General features: G+C 34.2%; 1 pseudogene; it reads left to right on the top strand.

The window, feature by feature from the left end:
* Positions 1 to 226: 226 nt before the first annotated feature.
* Positions 227 to 1,679, top strand: LOC137650799 (micronuclear linker histone polyprotein-like; annotated as a pseudogene).
* The last annotated feature ends 5,821 nt before the right edge of the window (positions 1,680 to 7,500 follow it).

The raw sequence follows: 7,500 nt of genomic DNA, 5'->3' as shown, positions 1-7,500 counted from the left end.
CAGGCAAGCAGTCGCTTGACTATATGAAATAAAATCTAAGTATATTTATGACATTATTGAACCAAAACTGTTCAGAATTGCATATTTCAGTCATGATACATATTTGAGTATGTTGTTCTTACAACAAAGTATGATACTAGGATAAGTTTAAAGCTACAGTCAAGACATTTACTCTGAGCATAAAGTTTGAGTGATTGCCCTAAAAATCAATATAATACAGGTAAATATGACTAGTCAAGGTAAACAACTGTTACAGTTGGCATTGAAATCGGTGGAAAAAACAAAAGAGGCATCATCGCAGGAGACTGAAGTGACTAAAATGTCTCTGAGTCAGGTAAGCTGCTGAAGGATTAAGAGTTGTATATTATTTCATATAATTAAATCAACGATGATAAAAATTTTTACCTTTAAAATATCTCCTACGTAATGCAAGTATAGTAATTATAATTGCCATCATTACTGTAGAGAATACATGTGACATAATAATTCTGTTGATTACATTGTTGCAGGAAAGAATGTCGAAGTCCTAGCAAACCAACACGAGACACCACCAAGTTCTTCCCAGAACACCAAGAGTGTAGAGATGCCGATAATATAGTGCAGAAATTCAGGTGAAAGTTCATTATCAAGGCATAGTTTTACATCAAGCAGTACCTCTTCATCAAGCAGTAGTTCCTCATCATCCTCGTCAAAGAGCAGTTCATCATCAACTCATGCAGCATCCCCAGATGTGCTAGACTCTGATGATTCCGTTGTAGATAAGAACTATGAACCAAATTATGACGAAGATTCAGAAGGAGTTGATAGTAATGACGATGACTCTTCTCTGAATCAAAATTTTGACGCTGCTACACTTGGAAATAGTGACGCTGCTACACTTGGAAATTGTGATGCTGCTAAACTTGGAAATAGTGACGCTGTTACACTTGGAAATAGGGATGCTACTAGACGTGGAAATAGTGACGCTGCTACACTTGGAAATAAGGTCACCAAAGAATTAGAAAGACCAGCTAAAAGAGGTTCGAAAACGAAGAAACGACCTGAAAATTGGGGGCGAAGTCTCCCGAAAAAAACTACGAAATGAAGGAAAACGGTATGTAATGCATACCAAAGAGAAAAAAAAAAAAAGGGAAGAAAGAAAAGTAAAGCCGCCTGGCAGGGAAAAATGCAGGTTAAGTTGTTCCATGAAATTTACTGAAAAACAAAGAATGTCCATATTTGCATCCTACTGGGAATTTGGTGATATTGACAAACAAAGACAGTTTATTGCTAATGCAATTGATCAAATTGTACCAAAGTACAGATATGTTCGTGTCGGAGGTACAAGACAACAAAGAAAACCTAACAATGCTTTTTATTCCAAATTGAATGAAGGAAGAGTTAGGGTGTGTAAATTGTTTTTTATAAACACATTAGATATTAATGACCGCCCTATCCGCACAATCCTGGAAAAGAAGAACAAAATTTGTGGAAATTTGATTGAAAATTATCTGAGAGGTAAGCACAGTAATCACCACACCGTTGATGAAGGTATCAAGGACGGAATGAAGGCTCATATTGATTCCATTCCAAAAATTGAGAGTCATTACCTCAGGGCTAATACATCGATAATTTTCATTGACGGAAGCAAGACTGTTGCTGATATCCATAGAGATTGTTTCAAAATGCAAAGAGAATAATGCACCGTTTGGGAACTACTCTATGTTCTACAAGGTGTTCACTGAAGATTACAATATTTCTTTTTTTCACCCCGAAAAAAGATCAATGTGACACATGTGCAACCTTTGAAAATGCAAGTAAAACTGAAAAAAAATAGTCTGCAAGATAAGTATGATCAGCACCAAGTTGAAAAAAAAAAAATTGTCAAGATCTGAAAAAGCTAGTGATAAAGTATCATCAAATGCTGCTGTAGCTGTTTATGATTTGTAAGCTGTATTCCAACTGCCCAAAGGAGATGTATCCCTTTTTTACTACAAATCCAAGTAAAATTTTTTGAATTTTACACTTTATGACATGAAATCTAACAATTGTGATGGGATGAATCCAATGGGCATCGTGGAGTAAATGAACTTGGTTCTTGTGTTCTTCACTATATCCATAAAGTTTGTGAAACTGGTAAGAAGGATATTATTTTTTATTCAGAAAATTGCGGTGGTCAGCAGAAAAACAAGCTTATGTTAGCTCTCCACTTATATGCAGTAAATAATCTGGACCTTGATTCCATTACTCACAAGTTTCTCATTAAAGGACATTCCAAGAATGAGGGCGATTCAGCTCACTCATTGATTGAAAGGCAAGTCAAGAGTCTCCTTAAGAGTGGACCAATCTATGTTCCAGAAACATTCATAACCGCTGTTCGAATGGCAAGAAAAAAAGGAGAGCCTTTTAAGGTGAAAGAATGTGATTATGAATTCTTCTTGAACATTAAAGTTTTGGCTAACGAAATTGGTCCAATGATGAACATGAAGGAGCTGAAAATTCTGAAGTGAAAATATTGAAAGTTACTAAAGAATCTCCAAATTCAGTACTTTACAAACATTCTTATAATAAAAATTTCAAGGAAGCAACTGTTCTCAAGAAAAAAAAGTCAAAAGGAACCTTCACAATTCCACCATGCTTTGGTCACAAACCAGGTATAACATCCAAGAAGAAAGAAGATCTTCTATTTGTGCAAGAGAAGCCTCATTCCTAATCCTTATAAGAGGTTTTATGAGAATCTGTAAATTTCTGATAATCTTCAAGAGAATATGGATTAATCTTTTTTTTTTTTTTTTGATCATTTAGTAAAAAAAAAGAACGCCTCAAATACAGGGGTACAACTGCATTGTTATTTACTTTATATTATGCTCACAGTTTGGGAACGCCTCGAATACAGGGGTACAAAAACTTTATTTACTTTATTTTGTTCACACAGTTCATATTTTGTCAAAAAGGAGCGCCTCAAATACAGAAGTACAACAGCTTTGTAATTTACTTTATTTTGTTCACACAGTTTATGATTATGTAAACTGTTACTTGTGTAATAACAGTTGTTTATTTCCTTTATTTATTTCTCCTTTTGTTGTAATATAGTCATAACTTCAGTTATAACAGTGGAAAATGCGTATATTTCCTGCAATAACGTCATAAATCCAAATTTATTTTTCAAATAGCCACAAAGCATGTTTATAATAAATGTATTTTATAATATGAGATGTCATGTACTACATTTAATCATGAAATAAAAATTCATTGCTAAATACCTCGTTTAAAGTTCCATGGGGAACTGTATTACACAATTAAAAGTTTATTTTGCTTCTCCTGAAAAGTAGCATATTTTGAGTTATGTCAGTGTTGAAATGAATGAGCGATATATATATATATATATATATATATATATATATATATATATATATATATATATATATATATATATATATATATATATATATATATATATATATTCATATATATATATATATATATATATATATATATATATACATGTATATATACATACACACACACACACACATATATATATATATATATATATATATATATATATATATATTGATATATATATACATATATATAAATATATATACCTGTATATATATATATATATATATATATATAGAGAGAGAGAGAGAGAGAGAGAGAGAGAGAGAGAGAGAGAGAGAGAGAGAGAGAGAGAGAGAGAGAGAGAGAGAGAGAGAGAGAGTAGATATGATTGCATACACAGGTGTTTGAATAACTTTTATTATTTTAGTAAATACGTTTTAAAATAGATGCTTCTGACTTAATTGTTTCTAGTCGAATCAGGATAGTTAAAAAGTTATCCTGACGAAGAAAGCACTGATCCGAGAACGTGAAACAAAAACGAGCTTGATAAAGAGAGGAGTTAGATGCTGTTAAATCACCAGATCAATGACGAGAAAATAGATTGGAGCAAAAAGAACTTCTGCGTCGAAAAGTTAAGCGTTGGAAGAGATACGAGGTCTGATGTTTTAAAGCTGAAAGGTGAATTATACTTCTGTGCATGTAAAGAAAATGGAAGGGAAAAGATAGAAGGGAAGTGAGGAGATTTATTTCTCTCTCTCTCTCTCTCTCTCTCTCTCTCTCTCTCTCTCTCTCTCTCTCTCTCTCTCTTCGCTTGATTACTATGATTCATTCTTATAGAACGATAAAATTCCCATCAATGATAGTATACTTGAAGCACGAATTATTGCGTTATTCCACCAAGCAACATACATCAACATCGAAGCAATTACCATTTTCAAGCCAAATGGAATAATTCCCTTTTCCAAGATATACAACTAATGTTTCACGAATAAACAATGACTTTCCTTAGCTATTTAATGGAATTATTTATGCAAATATGAAAAGCATGAAAATTCAAAAAACCCCAAAAAGATTACCGCTGATCAAAAATAAGTAAAACATGATACAAAGCATGGCAATATACACAACTGACAAAACTCTATATATGGGGTGAAGAATAAGTTCAAGAAAATCTTTGAGAACCATTAAATGGAAACCACTGACTGATATAAATGATTTGTACGACTTTAGTAACTTTACCATATTCAAGTGGACAGAAATGATAATTAAAAAAATATTTTTCTGCAATGCTAATTATCAGTATTGCTTTTTACGCATTCACAAAATATCTTTTCTGTGATGTAAAATATCAGAATTGCTTGTTACAGCTTAAAATATTTTTCTGTGATGTCAATTACCAGAACTGGTAGTTACAGGTTAAAAAAATATTTTTCTGAGATGCCAGTTTTCAGAATTACTTGGTACAGCTTAACAAACTATTTTCCTGTTATGCCAAATATCCGAATTGCTTGTTACAACATAAAAATATATTTTTCTGAGATGCCAATTATCAGAATTACTTGTTACAGCTTAACAAAATAGTTTTCTGTGATGCCAATTATCAGAATTTCTTGTTACAGCATAACAATATTTTTCTGTGATGCCAATTATCAGAATTACTTGTAACAACTTCACAAAATATTTTTTTGTGATGCCAATTATCAGAATTTCTTGTTACAGCATAACAATATTTTTATGTGATTCCAATTATCAGAATAGCTTGTTACAGCTTAACAAAATATTTTTTATGTGAGGCCAATTATCAGAATTGCTTGTTACAGCTTAAAATATTTTTCCGTGTTACCAATACCAATTATCAGAATAGATTGTTACAGCTTCACAAAATGTTTTCCTGTGATGCCAATTATCAGAATTGCTTGTTACAGCTTAACAAAATATTTTTATGTGAGGCCAATTATCAGAATTGCTTTTTACAGATTAAAATATTTTTCTGTGATGCCAATTATCAGAATAGATTGTTACAGATTCACAAAATATTTTTCTGTGATGCCAATTATCAGAATTGCTTGTTACAGCTTAACAAAATATTTAAATGTGAGGCCAATTATCAGAGTTGTTTGTTTCATCCTTACAAAGTATTCTTTTTCTGCGATGCCAATTAGCACAATTGCTTGTTACATCCTAACAAAATATTTTTATGTGATGTCAATTATTGGAATTGCTTGTTACGTCATAACAAATTATTTCTATGTGATGCCAATTATTGGATTTGCTTGTTACTTCTTAACAAAATATTTTTCTGTGATGCTAATTATCAAATCTGTTTGTTACAGCTTAACAAAATATTTTTCTGCGATGTCAATTATCAGCATTTCTTGTTACAGCTTTATTATATATGCAATGGATATTCTTACCCGTTGGATTATACTATGTCTAATGACAAAATCAACAACAGCGTAGACTTAATGGATCAATAGAATAATAGACATAAAGTATCTATAGTGATTCCCAGGTTGTGAAATTTAACCTGCATTTTCGTTCCTATAGGATTCTTACTTGATACCTGAGCCAGCAGACACGATAGGCCCTTTAAAAAAAAAAAAAATTAATAGGATCGATGAAGATGTGCACAGAACCGTGAATTTTTAATGGAAGATGAGATGTTTCTTTTAAAATTTTGTTATAGTAAATGCCACACCTCGAGACTTGTTTTTATATTTTCTTGAAGAAAATGAGATTCAGGTATATTGTTGACATAAAGTATATTTCCACGGAGACCAAATTGATAAAAGGCACAAATGAAATAGAATTATGTGCGAGCATCAAGAAATGAAACGAAGAGAGATTACTCAAGTGCCATATGGGGATGAGATTATGGCAAGGGTTAAGTGGAGATGGTTTGATCATGTTCATCACACTCTCCAAGAAAGATTAGCTCACCAAACTTTCAACTGGGATCCACAAGGGACTAGAAAAGGTGGAAGACCCAGACCTATATGGTTGAGGACTATGAAGTGTAAAGTAAGAGATGAAGAATAGCGATGTATTGATTTAAAAAGTTAAGATATAGACAACTGGCGAATTCTAACCGAGACCCTTTATGTCAATAGGCATGGGAGAAGATGATGATGATGATGTGTGTATCAAACCTATTAATGTTTTATGCCTATGTTCAAAGTGGGTATAGGGCAAATAGCCTTCGACAATTCGCCGCCAACATTTCGCCACCAACAATTCGCCGCCATATTTCCCCCACCAACAATTCGCCATCAATATTTCCTCACCAAAAATTTGCCGCCACTATTTCCCCACCAACAATTCGCCGCTAATATTTCCCCACCAACAATTCGCTGCTAGTATTTCCCCACCAACAATTCGCCGCCAATACTTCCCCACCAACCATTCGCTGCCAACATTTCGCCACCAACGATTCGCCTCCAGTATTTCCCCACCAACAATTCTCCACCAACACTTCACTTCCAATATTTCCCCGCCAACAATTCGCCGCCAATATTTCCCCACCAACAATTCGCCGCCAATATTTCGCCGCCAAAAATTTGCCACCAATATTTCCCCATCAACAATTCCCTGCCAACATTTTGCTAGGAACAATTCGCCGCCAATATTTCCCCACCAACAATTCGCCGCCAATATTTCCCAACCAACAATTCACCGCCAATATTTCTCCACCAACAATTCGCCACCAATATTTCCCTACTAACAATTCGCCGCCAATATTTCCCCACCAACAATTCACCGCCAACATTTCGCCACCAACAATTCGCCGCCAATATTTCCCGACCAACATTTCGCTACCAATATTTCCCCATCAACAATTCACCGCCAATATTTCCCCACCAACAATTCGCCCCCAATATTTCCCAACTAACAATTCGCCGCCAATATTTCCCCACCAACAATTCTCCGCCAATATTTCCCCATCAGCAATTCGCCACCAATATTTCCCCACTAGCAATTCGCCACCAATATTTCCCCACCAACAATTCACCACCAATATTTCCCCACCAACAATTCGCTGCCAACAATTCGCCGCCAGTATTTCCCCACCAACAATTTGCCGCCAATATTCCCCCACCAACAATTCACTGCCAACAATTCACCGCCAATATTCCCCACCAACAATTCGCTGCCAACAATTTACCGCCAATATTTCCC

Source organism: Palaemon carinicauda, chromosome 12, assembly GCF_036898095.1.
Source record: "Palaemon carinicauda isolate YSFRI2023 chromosome 12, ASM3689809v2, whole genome shotgun sequence".
NCBI classification, from domain to species: domain Eukaryota; kingdom Metazoa; phylum Arthropoda; class Malacostraca; order Decapoda; family Palaemonidae; genus Palaemon; species Palaemon carinicauda.
Note: the sequence above shows the minus strand (reverse complement) of the source record. Positions and strands in the feature narration are given on the sequence as shown.